Raw genomic sequence first — 21504 nt, forward strand, 5'->3', positions numbered from 1 at the left:
AATATAATGCAATTGAATACCCCCACAAACTGTCCTAGTGGCACTTATGATGTTCAACGTTACTCCATGCTGGTGTTGTATTGCACTGCATTACTGATATATTGATAATGTAAGTCCATGTGTATTAATGTCAAATATAGTGAGGGGGAAAGGTTTGAAAACAGGCATAGAGCAATAAACATAAAGACAATAGGAAGCCCACTGTTCAAAAAATTGAAAATACTGAAGATTTTAAGATACCGAGTGTGTATGAACAAAAGCTCACCTAGAGCAAAGAGATCAGTATCAAAGACTCTGTAGCAATAGATGCATATATGATAGCAACATGCTTAGACCTCAGTTTGACCTCAGGCATCGAGAGGTGGCAGCCAGGTTTATGAAAGAGATTTAGAGGCAAAGTGTTGAGGGACGCATAAATGTGAGCCCTCTATACACAAAACAATCTAACAGTTGTATTTCCTGCAGTGTACACTCCAGTAGAATCCAACAAAGTCCTCCTAAAACGCTGCCATATCCTGCAGTTACATGTTTTTTTTTTCTTTTTAACAGAAAAACCCATTGTGGTTGTTGAACACAACACCACTTTGACATAATGCACAGCAATGTACTACCTCTTTTGTGTGAACACCAACCTTATGGATAATGCTCTATCCGCCCTTTGTCCCATAAACTCAAGGAGTTTGTAAATGCTAAAAGAGGGAAGATGGTCCTTCTTAAATCACTCTTCTCCCAAGAGGTTGTTTATGCTATTCATGCCCTTGTCCTGAGCTATAGCGAAAGTAGGTAAAACACAGAGGGCCCTGTACATGCAGTAAGAACAGCATTACTGGGAAAGACTCTTTCTCCCTCATTGCAAACCGTATCCCCAAATATGGTCTTTGGGCCACCGCTAAGCAATTCTAGGCCATACAGTTGATGAACCCCCCCCGAAGGGTGGAAACCAGGTCTAACTTGAGGCACAAGTCAAATGGATTTTTATCTATGCATCATATCTCGAGAGAGAGACTTGATATATCTTCCTTTTGTAGCATTTTCTATTTCTGTTTGCCCTTACCTCTTGTGGATTAAGTGATTTGTAACTGTCATTTCTTACAATAAGTCGTGTCAGCTTTTCTTCTTCGTCTCCATGTTATTAAACCAATATTAATGTTAGAATAATTTTCTGCTATTACATGTGCATTTTTTTTTTAATCTTCCCTGTTGATTCTTTCCATTTAAGGCAATTAAGAATTTTTAGAGTTCTGGTTTCTCTATTGATCCTCTGTGCTACCAGAGAAAGAGCACTGAGGTCTAAAGACGTCACCATCCAGTCTGTAACTTGCTGCAAAGATGATGGTGCATTCAGGGAAACGTAGGTCAAGTTATTTCATCTCATTCGGTGTCCGTGAATGTGAATAGATATAATCACTCAAGTGATGACCTTAAATGGCATAGTCAACATCAACTGAGAAATGCGGCCAAACAAAACCCCAAATCAACATTTCTCAGTAGTAAAGTGTGGCAAGCATCTTCAACCACAGTAAACGTTGCTGTCTGAAGTGTTTTTCTGACACTCTACAATGCAGATGATAGGGTTTGAAGATGTAGTGAAAAGAAAGAAGGAACTAAGAATTCAAGTCATGTTTTCATTGTCCTTCAACTAAAGTTGTTTTCCTGTTAAATATTATGAATAAGTGGAATTGAGCTGGCCAATTTCTCCTTTTGTCACATAATCCGGTTTGCAATGCCTAGTGATTTGTGTCCACAGCATGTAATATGTTAATCTGTGTTCGTGCTAAATCTCACAAAACTAGGGTGTTTAAAACATTCCAATGATTTCTTACAGAAAAACAAAATCAAATACAACAGGTATATATTTTTTTTCTCGTAAAACTTGTCCTTAACATGGAAAATGGTTTTGAATTTATATGGTAGCAAGGCCCGAAATGATCAGTTACCTCTGGAGATAATAAAAATCAAAAGCAATTGTTTTTCCTTCTTTGCCTCCCAATATGGACTGTCCAATTCTTAATGCACTGCAGTCCATAATACTATTGAAGAACCATTAGGTGCCTCTGAAGCAGCAAGAAGAATGCGACACCTCGTCTGTGTTTAACCTACTAACAACTATGTTTGTTTGTGTCTTACTTTGAAATTTATCTTTAGACTGGCTAGCTAACTAGCTAGAACAGAGTATGTAGTGTGTACAGTGCATTGCATCAACGTGTTTCACCCACTCCTACATGAAAGACAATGACCTTCCTCACAAAGCCTACAACAGTCTGAGATTGCCTTAGCTAACACATAATGCACTGCTAATGTGTAAGTATTAATGGGAGAAGCACAGATCAACAATAATCCTAATCTCTAATGTCACACACAGCCAGAAGCAGCACTATCAACAATGAAAGCAATAAATCTTTTTGACCCAGTCATTTTTATTGGAGCCATTCCGTCCAAATGAACAATAAAAAAGACATCTCTTACCACTATTACTTACTTATGAAGCCCACAAATATGATTTGTGAAAAAGACACTGACCATTCCACTTCAAACATTAAGTCTAATCCCAATTCATTGTATTATTAATATAAACATATAAACGCTAATTTAATACATGGTTATTTAATCAGCAATAATCACCATACTGGTTTAGAATATGAGAACATTACACAAGCCTAGCACACAACTTATTACATTCTCTTTAATGCTACCTTAGCTGTGTATGTTCATTTCATATTGCTTTTTGCCTGTGTATTTACTCCTGCAATCACGAGCCTCATTAGATAGCTCATGTAGCATGACTGGAGTCCCCACATCATTCGCCGTGTAAACACAGAAAAAAGGTCTAGTTGATGTAGCTGTAAAGTGGTAACAAATGGAGAAAAATATTTTTAAGATTTGAGCAGAGTTTCATCTAAAATAAATCCTTCCACTCGGAGTAACCTGTCCCTTATGAATACGTTTGATTAGTATAGTCATGGTTGAAATAGTGTGTTCTGTTTGTGTCTTGTTAAATTACTTGCAGCATTATTCAGCGAAACCTTGTGTTTTCTCATAAATTTGGGCATTCGTGGTGTCTCTTAGCATGCATATTTTGATTACACTTGAACATGCATTGATTTAAAAGTTATCTTGTAAGCAGGTTTCTGTGATGTCTGCTATGTGACTATCCACTAGTCAATAATCACAATGAAAAGTACTGAAGCTAATTTATATATCTACACATGCATGTAAAGACATACAGTTCATCTTAGCCTTGTAGTTGAATTCTCCTTGCACTGCAAAGAGATGCCAGGGGATTTCTATTCACCATTTATCTTGTCAATCTCTAATGATAAATTGTTATACAATGGTATTCTGCTCAAAGTTGCTGTAAATGATTGCAGCCCATCCATGGCAAAATATGCCTGTGTCTGTGTACAGCCAGTGTAAAGACAGCCTTTACATCTGCTTGGCCTTATTGCTGATGCACTGTATAACACCCTGAGGAATAACCAGTGGTGCAGTGTCTGATTGAGCTGCCTGGCTGCAGACCTTTCATGACAAGGAAAGCAGAGCTGGATGAAGCACTTTGATGAGGGAAGAATAACCCATGGTGGAGGCTAAGCAGCATTCCCACCCCCAGCTCCCTGGGAGTGTGCCCTCCCTCTTTAGGGTGAAACTGCGGAGTTACCTGAGGCCCAGGGCTTGAGGGGGATGCAGAAAGCACTCCCATCCCCCACCCTCTGTGCCCACTGGCTGTGTCTCAGTTGGTTATACAGTAATCTGAGCGACAACATGATGTCTTGTGACCCATTTGTTCAGATAGTGATAGCAGTATCAGTCTTTGGGCATTTTCCATGAGAGATACAGAAAGAGCGGAGAAACAGGCTAAAAGGCTTAGTCTCTAATAATGTTGGCACGTGCATGTCTCACTCACACACACACGAGCTAATACTGCTGATGTCTTGGATTTCCTCAGATCCAGCGTGTTGAGAAGATATGGAAGGACTTCACACAGCTACTGTAAATACAGCAGACTGAGCCGAATTTGGACCACCAACATATCAACTCAGTTATTAAAATGTAGAAATAAGATGTTTGCTCAAAATGAAGTCACAGAAAATGAAATAATCTTGTTAAAATGTTGTTTCCTATAAGTAATTACTACAAAATTATTGCCATTAAATCCTCCCAGATATGATGAAATATATACATCTTGCATGTAGTACAAGATGAATATTTTTAGTGCAATTTAGATAAGTTATTGTTTTCTGTGTTTTAGTGACATCAGTTTGTGACATGGCTTTTAGCTTTGGCTAAATAAGAAATTTCTGCACGTATCACTTGTGGGATGTTTTTATTATAAGATTACCTCTCACCTTGAATGTGATATTAAACATGTCACACGGAATCTTGCAACAAGACAATATTTAAACTGAACAATAGTCATGCTGCCACAAATCATTTTCAGTTGACCTTGGTTAAATACAAATAGTAGACAGTAGGAAGAGATTTTCTGCAAAAAAAATCTTTCACAGCAGATCCACTGGCACTTCTGTTTGCGTGCCAGTGTGTGTGTGTGGATGTGTTTGTGTGTGTGCATCCGTGAAGAATTGCAGTATCAAGAGCTTTTCATTTTTTGAATATGCATTGGTCAGCAGAGAGCTTAGAGTCAAAGATCACATGGCTATTTCAGCATAAACTTCATTTCCTGCATTCTGGTGAATTTTTATGCATCAATTTCAAAGTCATCTGCTGCTCTCGACTCTGAATGTAAAGGAAATAAAAAGTGAATAAGAGTAAAGCACAGCTGCATCAGTTCTATTAAGGAATAAAACATCAGATCATTGACACGGGCAAAATAACCTATTTGATGTATTTGGTAGAAGCGAGATAAATGACCCAATGATAAACTTGGAAACAGCAATTGACCTTGTAAACCGTAGAGTATATACAATGGTGGAGGAATATTACATGAATTTGTTATTAAGTGAACTTGAAGGGTGCAGGTCCTTGGTAAACTGTCAACTTGTGTATCTGAGGAGTAGCATGGCGCGTAGCTAAGTATCACATGATGACTCTGAACACAGCACGAGCTAATAATAACAGTACATTTCTGGTGTATCGTGAATTGAGTGATTCCGCTCTGCACGCTCTGCTCTTATGATGCTCGGACGGGGTAGTGTCTTGCTGGATGTTGCTTCAAATGCGGCAACTGTGGGATACAGTTTGCCTTGTATTCATTCCCACTGACAGGACTGACCCACTCATTCTGTCTGCTTCTCAAATCTGTATTTCTTTCTTTTGACGGCCAGACTTGAGCTAGAGATACACATCTGAGTCTGGCAATGGCAATGATGGCATTGAGTGAACTTTCATTTTCCTGTCTTTCTAATTCAATACTTCTGAAACTCTTAAGGTATATAAAAGTTTCTCCATAGAAAGGTCTGTTGTTTAAAGGACTACTTCAAAATCTTAGGAAATATGCTTGTTTGCTTTCTTACTGGGAGTTAGATGAAAACATAAATACCATGCTCACCTCTGTGTGTTCAATACTCATTGTAGCTTCAGGACGTGTTTGGCTTAGGTTAACATTGGAAGCACTTGGAAAAACCTAGCGTTGCTCTGTGAAAGATACAACTATAAAAGCCGTGTATTTAACATTTTTAGAAATAGAAAAGAAAAAGAAAACTTTATGTGGCTTAGCGAGCAGTTATTGTATCAGCATTTGACCTTTTCACTGACCATCAACAGCTTAGCCTGCTGAATTCATGAAGGATTTGCAGTGCTTTTTTTATGATGTATCTTGTTACTCTTCATACTCTTCGTACAGCACTGGGTAAAAAGTTTTAAAGTTAAGTTTTTATAAAGTATGCCACATCATAGAGGCACACATTTTGCTTTTTACCTCCTCTGTACAAGTTTGAATACCACTCCTTAGTTGCACTTCTCCTCGTCATTGACCAAATATGGTGTCACCCATGTCATTCATTGGGCACTCCCATTACCACCCCATTACCGAAACGTGATTGGCCTGAAGCCACGTGACCACACATCCGGCCCATGTATGTTTGTACCCCATTGATTGATAAGTTGTTCTATACACTACAAGCATTGCTCAGTTTTTATCTCTTCAGACTTCATGCAGCATCTCATAAATTCATTCTGACCTCAGAGTGAACTTCCTGAAAAACCTGATTAAAGTTGTTATGAGCTGGTGAGGGGTGATTTAGTTTTGTGTTGTCTGTGTGTAATTATAGAGAGTTTGGTGTTATATCAGAAGGGCTGATTTGCAGTGACTCATCTGGTGAGGCTGTTGTGAGTTCACCTCTGCAAGTTCTGTTGACAGTCACTGTGTATGAGAAAGTGTGAATATTCCCGATTGCCATGTAGGGCAGCTGCCTACAACTACATGTGCAGGAAACGGGGCTGTTGTCTTCGAGTGTTGAAGTATTAAAAATAGAAAAAATTATGTTGTGTTGTCATAACACTAATTTGTGTTGAGTTTGATGGCTATAGCAAACTAAGCACGCAGCACGGAATGTTGTGCAACCGCCCTCTCATGCCCCTGTTAATCACACCTCACCCCTCCACCAAATGACACTAATTTTCCCACCTACATGCTATCTCTCTGTGATATCGTCTGCAAACAAGGTGTTAAATGAAGTTGCTACACACACAGTTACAACTTTCAACCTTGATAACCCCTAAAACTATAAGATGGGTTATTATCCGCTCTTGAATACAGACAAATGGAAATGTTGATTGCTGACATAGGCTACTTTGAGGATACTACTTAACTATTGATAACTAGAAAGCACACTACTGCGATGAAGCTTGCCAACTACTAATCCTCCTATGAAAATCTTGTATCAGCAGCATCGCTCTGGCCCCTTTTCTCTGCATTAGCTCTGCAGGGTGCCCAAGGAGAACCAAGACCAATACCAGCAAATCCCTTACTGACTGATTGACTGCCGCTGTTCTTGAAATATACCTGTCACAAACCATGACCCACAGCAGTGGGACACACTTGAAACCACCCCAGTCTTGGCAGCATAGAGACTGTGTGCCTAGATTTGGTAACTTTCAAGGCACAATTCAAGCTCAGAATTCAGCAACAGTCAGTGTAGATTTTATTTATTTATTTTCCCTGTAAGATATTTTCCACTCACATGCCTGATTTGGTAATAACATTAACCCTCACATCATGCAAATTGCCCTACAAATATAAAGAAATGTACCAGTTATACTTAAGTTCAGTGCAGGACAGATGTCTGCTCACATAACATGTGTAAATATCAGCTTGTAGACAAAATTGCAAATGTGTCTGATATAGAAGCACCATGCCCACACGTTTTGACTGCAGTTATGGCAGTAATAGTGATCAGGTAGTCTGGTTGTTAGTGAAGTTATTCTAAAGCCAGGTAACAAATCAGCAAAATGACTAACTGCTAGTCTGACACATTTTTCATTTACATATGATTCATATGTATTTGTAAGTGCACTCTTAACGGGAGCCTGAGATTTAAGAGTTCAGTTGCTAACAGCTGTTTCACTGTAACTGTTGTGTACATGACAACACAATGACCTTAATTTTCTCACATTTATCCACGCAGTTAACAGTCCTCCAGACTTACTGTATGCAGTCTGTGCCAACAAACACATGCGGACGCAAAGTGAACATTTAAACTTCCCACAGAGCCACTGGGTTCAGCAGTCAAGCTGGGGATGTTTTGTTTTCTCTGTGACAGCACAATTCCCTGGTTTTATCTTGATTTCCAGTACAACCATTACGGTTAAAGCACCTTTGACCAAGATAATTAAGGAGCGTTCACCCTCGGGGCATGAAAAAAGAACATCTTTTTTTTTTATTTGTTTTGTTTCATGATGACTGAGCCAGACTAAAAAAGTCAGTTATTCATAGGAAACACTTTTTTCCTGATGCATTTAACAATAAAGCATTTCCGGACATTTAAGACATCAACTTATAAATATTTGCACATCAGATGACACTGACACTTTCTGTGCCTCAGATACGAAGGAAGCCAAAGCTGACGGGAATCGTGCACTGATTCTAATATTAATGTTGTGCATGTCTGTCTCTATGTGTGAACCAATACAGGGTACATCAGTGTCACATCACAGAAATAATTTACTTATTATGTATTTATGGTCATACAGCCTTGATTTGTTTAAATTAGTGTAGAATACCATTTGAATTATTCTAACGTCATTTAAGTTATCATAGAGGAAAATGATAATGATACAGAAAACATCTTGAGGCTGTTTTTATAACTCATTAAGGAATCATTTAGGGGGGAATACATTTTCTGTTTGCAGGAATGTCGCTCTTCACATTCACACACTGTGAGACTGAAAGCAAACCCATACATCTATGCTGTTCCGCCATTGGCCTCTGAGTTGCACCACTGGAGCAGGTGGGTGTTTAAGTGCCCTGCTGAATGACATCTCTGCAGTTATTGTTGAGGGCGTCGAGTCAATGCTCCAACGTGTATTAATGACCTTCAGTTTACAAGTCCTGCAGCCCCTTGCACCCCCACATTTAAAGTTCAGGTGTGTTTCTTCTGCATACAAAATCTTAAGTGTTTAAAGCAATTATTTCAATCTTTTCTACTTGTAAATTTGAAACTCACATATTCACTTTCTCTTTTATGAATCAGAAATCTGTATTGTTACAGCACAGGTTGGAGAGATGATTTGTTGTTACATCCATGGTAAATAATTAACACTAAGCCTTGCAGGTATAGCAGTGCCTAACAGGCCAAAGCATGCACTAATTGCCAATAGTGGCCGGTGTGTAAAAACGCCAGCCTTTCCTGAACCACAGAGAGCTTGACTTATCTCCCACTGTGTCACTTTTCTTCAAGAGCTGTGCCTGCTGTGATCTTTAATCGTACACTGATGGCTCACAGTTCAGCGTTTGTTTCAGTTCATATAAACGCAGAAAGAAACTGGAAACCAGGTTACTTTTTATTTTTAGAAAAAGTTATTATAATCATAATTTATAATTATTATTTATTGTCCATCAAGTTCTCAACAAAAGTTTTTAACTACTCCCACCAGCACTGTTCTGTTTTGATTTCTTTCCTCATTTTCCCTTCCTCTTTTGGAGGCTGTCAGGCTCAGATTAGATTAGATTATGAATAATCAGTGTATGATTGATGTATTTCAAGTGTTACAATATTGCAGGAGTTAAAGGTTGTACATGGCATTCATACCCTATTGCAGAATTTTCTTCTTTTTTTGTCAATCATCCAAATTGGTTCAATGAAGACTGACAACTGGGAATTATAAATCAAAGTATTATATACTAAGCATTTTTATGTATTATTTTAATATATTTTTTTATATAAAATATATGATATAATCTGTAATTACCTCATTGTAATGTCTGCAATGTCTGCACAAAGAAATTAATGTGCCCACAGTGATATACACTCACACTCATTGTTCAATATGTGACAATGTCCTCTCTCAAAAGAGAACATGAGCTTATAACAGGCCCTGAACCACTGAAGTGAGGATGTCTGGCTCCGTGAATTACACTGGCCTTGTTGTTTCTGGATCGGCTGAAGCCTGTAGGGACTGACTTAGAGTAATGCCTTGCCCCATATCTCCCTCAGCACTCAGCCAAATGCAGCTACGCAACAGCAGCCCCACTTAATGTGATCTTCCTTGGCTTTCTGAGGTGGAAGTGGCAGAGAGACAAAGGGCAAAGAAAGAGTCAGTTGACTCATTGATGCGCGCACACACTCAACAGTGCGCAACCGCACTCCAAAAATAGTTGGTGGGTTTTTGTGTGTGTGGGTGCATTTAAGTGCGCATGCAACTCACATGTGAGTCTCTGCAGGCTCAAGCATCTTGTATCTCAAGATTTCTCTCCCTCTTCAGCTCCTAAATAAAGCCTGCTCATTGAAGTGGAGGGAGAACACAAGAGAATCAATCATACAATTATCCAGATTTCCTCTGTCACTTCAAACAGAGAGGAACTCAGAGTTTTTGACCATTGTATTGGTGTGGGGGTGGGTGAGCGTGACTGTTTTTGTCAAGACAAACTTTGTTTTAATAGACTGTAGTGCTGTCAATCCCTTTGGCTGGCAGCCTTGTTCAGTGGCAAAAGTGTGAGTGTGAAGCAAAAAGAGAGAGAGAGAGAGAGCGTAAGGCAGAAAGAGATCTCTGGAAGAGAAAATTAAAAAGTTGCTTTCAAACATAAAACTCATGAAAGTCTTACACAGCATCTTACACCATGTTTTGCCTTGTGGTTGAGTGCACTGTGCGTCTGTGTGTGTGTGTGGGCGTGTGTGCCTGCATTTTAACAGGATCAAATCAGAACCGTGGCAACAATACAAAACCCTCCCCTGGTCTTCAAACAAGTATATTCAGTAATCTGCAATAAGCAGTGAACAGTTTAGTGCTAAATTGTCTCATTCAATACTAGAACCTTTGGAGCAGCAAACCTGTGCTTTACCAACCAAACTTCAGTCAGTTAATGCTTTCATCAGGCAAACCATGTCCTCTGGCCTGTGACCTATTTACTTACAAGAAAAAAAACAGGATGATTTTAAATAAGAAATTTGCTCTCTTCATCCCATGTGTTCCTCTTCACGTATCTCACTCTTTCCAAACATATACCGTTGCATGTACTATATATACTCTAAGAGTAAGAAAAGTTTCTTTAGAATGAAGCTTCTTAAAGCAGTGCCCTTGGGTGAGAGACATGTTGTGCTTACTGATCACGTCTTTAATGAAAGAGAAGATCCAAAAACCTGACTCTACTCATGTCTCCTCTCTCAGACGATACTCGGGTTCTACATCATTAACCAGCCAGCCTTCTGGTATTGATCACCTCGTGATCCTGAAATATTCACAACATTCTCACAATAACAAAAATACATAGGGGAGTTGTTTGCTCTATACCTGTACTGCTGCAAAGGCTTTATGGAGTCCAGTGGGGTCTCAAAGTGTCCAGAGGCGGAGACTTAAAGTAATTCACATTCATCAGATAGTCGGGTGGAGTAGATTTTAGCACAGCACTGCCTCAGACTTAAGCACTCAACTGTGTCACTGTTAACTCTGTGTTAACAGATGGAGTATATCAAGTTCTAAAGCCTTCGAATTACAGTGCTGAAACAATAGTTTTAGCTTTGTTAACCATAAAAAAGCACAAAGTAATTACATGTGTTGTGTTATTATGAACAGATAATAGAAGATAGGAGTTTTCATTATATGAAAAGATAAATATCAAAGATTACGGTATTACCAATAAATAAGTGTTCAAGTTATAATCTTAAAAGTAGCTCTAATCAATATGTTTTATTGACAGTGGATCACAGGACTAGCACAGGTAGCATCTTTCTGCTCGCTGTGCTCACGCCCCACCCTTAGATCAATCACACTTTTAAAAACGCTGCTCCTCCTCCTGAATGTACACAAGCACTGCTCTTCATAGATGTCTCAATTGTCTCAATATCAGTCTAATGTACAGAAGCATGTCTGTTAGCTGATAGTTCTCAGCTGTATTGGAGCCATGTTAAGTCACTGCTAGTACAAACCAAACACTTTGTGCTGGAGCTGTTTCACATTAAGTGATAAACTGGTAAACCACAGGGTGTCTTTTCTTGTGAAGCAGCCAGAGGAAATGTAGTGTATTTGTCACCAAGGTTAGCGCTTCGCTGATGCATCTACTAAACAAGACATGGGCATTTTTGACAATTATTGCCAGCGGATCATGTATTATTTTCAAGGGATTAGCGTAATAAGAAGAAACAGCCACAGTGAGCTGTTAAATGAAGAGCTGCAGGCGAAAGGCTGCTACTGCAGTTTTTGTTAACAGCCTGATGGAAAAATGCCAATTATTTACTTTATTTTTTATTAAAAGAATGCAATGTAGTGAATCCTCTCACCCCACAGTCATTTTGACTGCATTGTAAACAGATACAGAAGTTGCTCTTTTGTAACATTTCTGACACCAACACACAGGTGTCAGTACACATCATCTCCAACATAACCCTGGGACATGTAGCAGTAAGACACACTGGCTGCTACCACCAAAATTCACATGTGTCACCAAATTGATACTGGGTTAAGTTATGATTTCATTGGGTCGTTATAAATATGAGCAGATTAGCATGACAGGGCCTCCAACAGTGTATTTATTTTGTTAAAATGAAATTTAAATTTAGGTTTTTGACATACCAGGCAACATTTAGAGTATCAACTCCACTTTGCCTCCACCTTGTGCTCCCTCTCAATGTCAGCGGTGCCTTATTTCTGTTAAGATCTGAGCCGATTAATATCTTCAGTCTCCTTAGCAGGCAATCCAGAACATTAACTATGTTTTGTTAGAGGCCTGTTTTGTGTTTGTGCAGGGAATGATTGATCACAGGCGGAGAGGGGACAGCCGAGTAGGGACAGCCTAGTGATATAAATCACATCTGATAGAGGGCACATAGATAATTGGTTGTCTGGCCCTATAGTCACGAGGAGCGGGCCACTATCTTCTAGAGGGAGATAAACTAGAGGGCAGCACACAATGATAACATGCTTGACTGTCAACAGATGAGATGCAAAATCCCTCCACCACCACCCGCCCCCTACACCCCACCCCTCCATCCGTTGTTTCTCTGTCCCTTTCTCCTGCCCTGTTATTGTTCGAATGAAGAGTGGAGAGGTTAAGTGGATTGAAAATCAGTTTGGCGGAATGTTTCTGTTTATTCTTGTTGCTGCCCTGTTTCCAAAAGCATTTCAGCTCCTGCAGCGGTCATCTGTGAATAGATTTACTGTGGGTGACCATGGAACAGTCTGATCAATACAAAGGCATCATCAAGGACTTGTAAGAGCCACACTAGTGACGCTCTACAAGATTCCCTCTCAGTCCCGCTCTCACTTTCTCCCTCTCCTTCTCTCAAAACACATCTCGTCCCCTTCTCCATCCCTCGCACTTTACCGGGGGGGGGCTCACTCAGCAGTTTTAGAGATAAAAGGTATGTCCACACTCATCTGACACACAGAGAGCCAGTCTTGATTAAATAGCCTGACAAGGCGCCAAATGTATTGCACTGTTGCCAGGGAGACCAAACTGACCTTGAGTGTTGCGTTGTGCGTCAAGAGTTGCCAAGAAGATACTAAGTGTACGTTCCAGCGAAGGAAAGGACAAAATATGCAGCACTTCAAAGGAGAGGATGACTATTTGTTTGAAAGTGAGAAGTTGGGAATGAAAATGTGTAGTTACTCCCTGACAAGAATCAAGGGTAAAAAGAATCCATTTGAGTTTGCCATCTTCTCTCCACCTCCTCTGTTCCTCAGCTAATCATTAACGTGGCTCCTTGTCTAAATACAAACTGTTCAAAGGTTGAGGAACATGGCCCTCTATGACATTGACTTTACTTTTTTTTTTTTTTCTCTAATCTGTTCAAGATGCTTCCACTTTCAGCAAAATGTGAATAATAGTGCAAGGATTAACAGAGCAGCAGTGCAGAATGCAATGCACTCTCATCATACTTACTGCATAAAAATACATTTCATAAACCTGTGAATCGGATTAAATATTTCCTGAGCCCATGGTGCAATAATAGAGAGTGAATGCAAAGCAACAAAACATGTCCTGAACTTTTGACATAGGTTTTGCATTTTTCCCTTTTATTTTATTATCTGAAAGCTATTCGCGAAAAAAAGTAAATTTGACTAAGTTGAGCTTTGCATCACATTAGCAAAATATTTTTAAAGTATCTGAGTGTGAGGCAAAAACATTTTGATACATGTGAAAATGAGGATTTGGGTGCCACAAAGAATTTACCAGTCGTGTCAGATCCATCACCTTTAAGTAATACAACAGATTAGCATAGATGCAGTGTCTATACGTATTTATTTGCATGAGGTCTTTATAGTGCCTCATCTGTCAGAGTCCACACTGTATAATGCATCCGTCACATGACAAAGGTAGGCACTATTAATGTGGCATTAGCCAAGCTTTGTATGTTTCATATTTCTATCCAATTTCTTGCACTGGAACAACACAGTTCAAGCCTCAGTTATGTGGAATTAGAACAAATGGAGAAAACAGATGCAGCAGTCTTCGTTTTAAATGAGAGCTTCCTCTGTCTCTGAGGAGTCCTTTGTGCAGCTAAGGTTTTTGTTGTTCCCCGGGCTTTTGATAAGGCCTCCTGCTTTTCCTTAGCCAAATCTGGAACCTCACCGCAGGGTCCTCAGGTGGGAGTAGACTCACCTGCTGCTCTGTGCGCCCATTTTATCATTTGAATAAACACAGAGGGAAACACATACACACAATGAGGTTCCACATTTCCATACATCGACCTCCAGGCACCCCAACTGAACAGTGTTGTATTTCACTGACTGCTGCAGTATACAATAAGCATCAGACTGTGTTTTTTGAGAACTAATATTAATACAGTCCAGCATGGGAGCAAACTGGGTGTATTCACGCTCACAAATTAACACAACCATATGAAGGAACAAAGCTGAAATATATTGCCATACTTATAAGTAAGCATTTCTTTCTCTGTGAGTGGGAGGGAATGTGTGGTTGGTGGACCCTCATTTTGAAATTGCTGGATGCTTGATGTCGGCTACTGAAGAGGAGGAGGAGGAGGAGGAGGAGGAGGAGGCCCTGATTATTGTCATTCACATCACACCGTGCCTCTGTGTGTGTCTGCTAATTGATGGGGTTTTTCCTCTTGATTTCTTTGGGGGAAACAATCCAGCAGATGTACATTCATTTACGATGAGGAGATTGCTTCCATTGCCATCATTGTCCATCCATTACCATCCCACCGGCACCAGAGAAACAAGCACATCCTCCGCAGGTAATAGGCTCTTGTTTGTGTTTCTATTGTGTTGTTGTTGTCTTAACTTGTCTGGTTTGTTATTTATGTCAATGACAAAATAGAATATGAGCCCAGTTTAAGCTATTTGGCGCGTTTCTGTCAAGAGAAATGTGATGGTGCTCCTCAGTTAATTGCAAACTTACTTGAAAGCTCCCTGCTGCTGTTTTGACATGTTTTCTTTCTACAGAGAGTAAGATTGCATACTGTACAATTATGAAACAAAATGATGCAATGAACTACTTAATTCATTACCAATACACAAAATGACAAAATTACTGTGTATGTCAGAAAATTGAAGCATGAGAAAATTTATTTACTTAATTAAAATGAGGCAACTAATATTTATGGTTACATTACATCTATAATAGTGGTCCTATTTTCCTCTGTGTGCCTGCCTATGTGTGTGTGTGTTTGTGTGTGAACATGTGTACAATTCCCATCCTTGGGGCCATATTGATCCTGGCCAGGTAACTCCTCACATGAATAATCAAACCCAGCTACCATCAGCCCTTCCTAATCAATAGCTATTTCTTCAGCGGGGCTCCAGAGCAACAATTCATTATAAATGGAAAGCCACAATATATACATCTGACCTCTTTGTTATGACAATACCCATTTGAATATGATCATAACAATAGCTACAATCGATCCGGGCCAAGTTCATAAGGAGGTGAGTCCAGTTATGCCACTTAACTGAGTTAGGGTAACAGCCCCTTTATTGTACTTTTATTGCCAAGGGAGCACATGATCTATGTCAGTAGCAGAAATGCTGAAATAAGTGAAAACATTGCACAACCTTGGCTGTCCCTAAAGCTGTCCCAAGCCTAGTGTTGAATGGTCACATTGAGGTTAATCACAAAGTGAAAGTGAAGGGTGTATGTGCATGTGTGAGTGCGTGCATGCATCAACAAGTTGACTTTTTCTTTTCCTTGGACCCATCTGCCAACTCTCCACTCAGCCTGAAGCACTGTCCAGCAACAGTGGCTCTACAGCAGACTTACTAAAGTTTCCCAGAGTTTCATCATCATTGTTGCCATAGCTTAAACAATTGCCATGAATATAACAACCATGGTTGTGTGCAGGCATTTAGACGGACAAGACCTAAAGTTAGCAAGCGAAGGACCCCCCCAGAAGCCCCATCTTTACTTGTACTGTACATACATACATACACACATACATACATGCATATTCCTCTGAACAATATAAAAGACAAGGTTCTAACAATTATATTAATAGTGCAGATGCTAGTAGCAGACAAACTGACCAAAGCTAGCACTGACATGTCATAATTGCATGTAACCATAGGCATAATGCACATAGTTGGCAGTAATCATACTGTAGAGGCAAGACTGAAACAACAATGATAGTTTGTACCAGCTCCTGTGTTTTGAAGGCATACATCTTGAGAAATGTAATGTATTAGAAAAATCCCACATTGTACTTATCTATTCATTCAATAGAGTCAAAAGCACACAGCATTACAACATCTCAGATTGTTTCTCGTATAATGGTTATTTATTCATTTAGAATGCAGAAGCATAATAAGTACAAATGCTTGACTGAAGCTTCCCACAAAGGTTAACCTTGATTAAACAGGTAGGCAGGATCAAGTCAAAGTGTTTAATTGAAATGGTCATATAAATAAGGCAGTGAGAGCAGAATTCCAAAGAAGTGAATGTGCCACTAGGTCCTTTTCACAGCAGACATGGCAAAAGAAACAAATGGCAAAAGAAACAAAAGCGTTATTAGTATTGGCTAAATTCTATTCAGGTGCACAAGTACCAAGACACAGGTTTGTGTGTGTTTGCTCACTGTCGTGACTTACTGGGACCCTTCAAATGAATAAAATCATCATTAATGATATTAGAAACACCTGTGCTTCCCCATGCTTAGAGAAGTCTGTCATGTCGGCCATGAAAAATGCCCACACAAGACTGCAAAGATCAATGTGCCCATGCATTAGAAAAATGCTTTTCATCATGAGATTCATTAGATTGGAACAAATTGTTAGGACTCATGAAATGCACAGCAAATACATCACATCAGGTTTACAAGAAGGAGTTAATTCAATTTTTTGGTGACAAAATTGAGTTTGTATATCCAGAGAACCTCTCTTCGGAGTACTTTCCTCTCACAGTTATCTCCCCTTCTGGCTGCCATTAGTTTTCCTATACCAATGCACCGAGGATCTGTAATAGTTCTCTTCAGTTAAATGGCTTGGAGTATGTGAATTTACATCACAAAATTTTATTGAAGTGGTCAGCTGGCGTTGGAAAAGTATAAATAGGCATGTATTGTAAATGCCCATTGAGGCTCCTTAGATTGATGAAGCATTAAATATTAAGACGGACAAAGAAACATTTAAGCTGGAGCAAAACTATCTCAGGATAATTGTGCTTGCAAGTTTCTTATACAGTAAGCTTCATTTATGTTTATTGAAACAGTATTATAAGTATTATACCATAGTGGTACGTTTATCTTTAATGTAAATCTGGAAAATTATATTTGTGTTGGCTGTGGATTATCATGTATAGAATTTCTATAATGAGCTCAAAACAATTATGTGATGTTTAACTGCAATTGTCATCAAATAAGTTCTTTAACCTCTTACAGACATTGTTGATAATAATGATGAATTCTTCCGCTGTAATATCATTATTAAGGAGTTCCCTGTTACTGTAAAAACTGCAAAAATATATATTCAATTATTGTATTCAATATTTTGTGCTTGTTGGTATTTCTGTATGAAAATAAAAGGCACTGTACTTTATTTACAGGTTAGGAGTCAAGATTCATAAATGATATGTTTGTATCTCTCTCTCTCTCTCTCTCTCTCTCTCTCTCTCTCTCTCCTTTTCATTCAATATTTGGTTAAGTTTTCAGCGTCACACATCCCACACATCTTGCTGATCGGAACTGGTGTTTCTGACTTACACATCCTAAAATATGTTTTGTCATACTGCACGAGTTAATAAAAAACTCCTTCAGTTTTACTGTGTGGTCTCCTTTCTTTATGGCAAATCAGGCCGGTGATAGCAACCTCTGAAATATAAAAGTTTACTATCACTGATACATCAGTATTCATTGCATTGAAAATATTCCAAATTTTAACCAGCAACCGCTAGATAGACTATAGAGGGTAATATTTGCATGATACACAAGGCAATTCCCAAGTGTTGTGGTCTTTATGCAAACACAGTATAATTTTGCAAAATAACAAGACATTGTAATTCCACTCAAATAACTTCTCAGGAAATGATTTTCTGTTTTTGTTGTTTGCCCTCTCCAATTTCCCCCTTGGTTGCTCTCCATCACACTTAAAACACATCCAAAGAAGCACTGCCGCACACAAATAGTCTTGTGCTCAAGTTAATTATTTTTTAGATTTGACTAAGTATTATTTGTGAGCTAAATGATGCTTTAGGTTAGCAAAAGTGTAATGGCTCAGTTAAAACAGGTTTGAACCCAAAAACATGACTCTGAGACCAAACCAATAAAATAAAAAGTTCAAGTCTACTCAAGGTCAAAAACAGGCAAAAAGTAAAACCAGGCAGCCAAGGGGAGATGAGGCAAATTTATCCTGATGAAGATCAGGGTGGAGAGCAGAAGTCCAAATGGCTCTCAGTGGGTCAGACCTAGGCAGAACTCAGACAAGCAGCGCTCCCCTTTTCCATAGTTAGCTTAAAAGCTAGCAGTTCACGATTGCAAATGTTATAGTTTCTTTCTGCTGGAGACAGTCTGTGGGACAACAAAGCGCAGGGCCAAAGCTTCTAGTCCTGAACAGATTGCTGAGAGAAAAGTGTCTTCACTCCTGCATCAGAGGTGTTGACCTTCACCACAAACTGCTGTGATGGATCGGGAAGGGTGAGGATGGAAGCTGTGGTTTAACTCCCTCAAGGCCTCCCCTGCAGACTGGGACCACATGAAGGAAGCATTCTGGATAAAACACCAGTAGAAAATGGCAAAGCCCAGGGAGTGGAGAAACTGCTCATGAGACTCTGTGACTGTCTTGACCTTGGTGGGGTCCATCTGGATGCTGCCTGCAGTGACAGCAAACCCCAGGAATGACACCTTAGAGGCACGACACTCGCATTTCTCCATTTTGATAAACAGCTGGTCCTCCCACAGTCTTTGGAGGACATACTGCACATGTTGCACAGGCTCCTGCTTGGCCTTAGAAAAAATAAAATTGCCATTCAAATATAAATTTTAACACATCATTCAATAGGGCTGGGAAGACTACAGGAGCATTGGTCAGACCAAAAGGCATCACCAGGTATTCTTAGAGGATGTGCTTGGTGTGATAAAGGCAGGTGTCTTTTTTCTCTCCAGTTTTTGTCCTTTTTTTGCCAGAAGATACCTGCTGCAAAAGGAGTCACTGTATTTCTCCAAAGCTTGTGGTTCAGGGGCGGACAGTGAGTAAAGCCATCCCCTGGGTGGAGATGTGCCCAGGAGGAGGTAAATGGTGCAGTCATAGGGATGATAGGGAGGCAAAGAGGTTATTCAAGCTTTATTAAAGACCTCTTTCAAATCCAGGTATTCAGAGGGAACTCCAGAGAGATCTGGAAATGCAGGAGTAGAAGACAAGGAATATCTGACAGAAAGCATTACAGTGACAACTCCAGCCCAAGATAAGTCCATAGGACCAGTCAACATGTAGATAATCTCTGATGAGCCACGGAAGCCCCAGAATGACGGGCACTTAAGTGTGTCTATCAAGTAAAGGGTGAGTCTTTCATTACAGAGGAGTTACAGAAGAGGTGTCCATCGAGGGTGCTAGCTTCCACGAGCTTGGCCAGGGGTTGGTAAAGACGGGAGAGCATTTCTGGGTCTTTGGCTCAGCTCACCATCACCCTCCTGAGTACTGTTGAGCCCTTTCCTCTACATTATATTTGTTTTACCAAGCAGGAGGAGACAAAATGACCGGTCTGGCAGTAGTACACCTCCTGTTCTCCTTAATGTGGTGCTGTCTCTGAGGAGAGCCAGACCAGTTGTTTGCAACAAAGGGTTTAATACAGCTTAAACAATCTAATAATAGAATAAGTTTTCATTTGCATAATACTTTGTGACATTACTTAATATGTAGAGCCAATTGTTTGTGACACTTTGATACCAAATTCATCTGAATTATCCTTTAACAACAAAGCAGAGGATCATAATGGAAACTAAAATGTGTCTTTCCGGGACAAAAATGCAGTACTGGGTTTAGATATTTACCATTACTTAAATTTGATTCAGGATTGTCCAATATGCAGAGAAACTAATTTTATAGGGTGCAGTGTAATAGGACTGTCACAAATGTGAAAGAAAAACATGATAACTAATTTCTCCGAATTTAGCTTCTTTACTCAGTGCCCTGCAAATCCTCCACAATCCAGTTGATGTGCTGAATGGCTTCTGAAGTAAGTGGCATGAAAGAGAAATATCTCCTTCCACCACTGCTCACAAGCACCTCAAGTGAGAACCATAAAGTGTTTGTGAGTGAGGGATTTGAGTCTGCTCTTTTGACAGGTTTAAACCCAGCCATCCAATCTTAATCCTATGGGCAAAATGCTCTTGCAAAGGATTCAGTCATCTGCTTTCAACCTTTGACTCTGAAAACTACACATTTCCTAACATCACATCCCTATTGTGTTGTGTTTCAACATCTGTATCCATGTGTTGTAAAATTAATATGGATACCATTTTTGTACAGCTGTTGCACTGCAGATAAAATGCAATACAAAGTACATTTTGCAGTATGTCATCTACACAATCTATATAAATTTCATCAAATCAAGTTTTTTTTTTTCTTTGTTTTCCAAAAAAAGAACAATTTCTTTCAATTTGAAAGAAAGTGACTTCAGGTTACCCAATGCATTCTGAGTAAATAAGTCCTAAATCATAGAGCCATATGGATTTGCACACCCACACATGTTTTTAGATATTCTGGCTCATTAGACCTTTGCTAAGGTTGAACTGCGGTGAAGTCCTTGAGTTATGTGAAGCCACCAAACTTGCACTGATAAGTTTACTGTATGTATGTATGTATGTATGTATGTATGTATGTATGTCCTTCGATTTTCTCAGCAGCCGTTCATCCAATCAACTTCACACATGGCGGGTCTGTTGGGAGGACCCACGGTAGTGCTGTGTCGAGTGCAAGGTCTTGAGATCTACAGGACATATATATTAGTAATGCATTACTACCGCCAGAAGTATACACTTGGTAGTGCCCAGGTCACTAATAGGCAGGTCTGGACCTATAACCAATACATTTTTGAGAATTATATCATTTTGATGAAGCATTTCTATTTTAACCTGCACCAGGAAACTCGCAGACCAACTGCATGTGCTGTAAATCATATCACGTGATGCTACGCAGCCAATCAAATCTGGGCATAAGCATTGCAACTCTGGTAAGCGATTGAGACACACACACATGGGAGGGCCGAGAGACAACACCAGGAAAAACAAGTGAGTCAGAGAAAAGTAATTGCTCATAACATGCTCTAAAGAGAGAAAAGTAGACAGTGAAAACAGAGCTTTTAATCAAAAATGGACAGAGTCTTACATGCTCATTCTTCCCACAGGCATTTCAAAACCAGCATGTTGCGAGACCATTGAAATTATTATGAGCAGCACTACAAGACACAGCACAAATCTTTTGAGCAAACACACCCACTCAAATCCAAAC

The sequence above is a fragment of the Pempheris klunzingeri genome, chromosome 1, assembly GCF_042242105.1.
Source record: "Pempheris klunzingeri isolate RE-2024b chromosome 1, fPemKlu1.hap1, whole genome shotgun sequence".
In the NCBI taxonomy this organism is placed as follows: Eukaryota; Metazoa; Chordata; class Actinopteri; order Acropomatiformes; family Pempheridae; genus Pempheris; species Pempheris klunzingeri.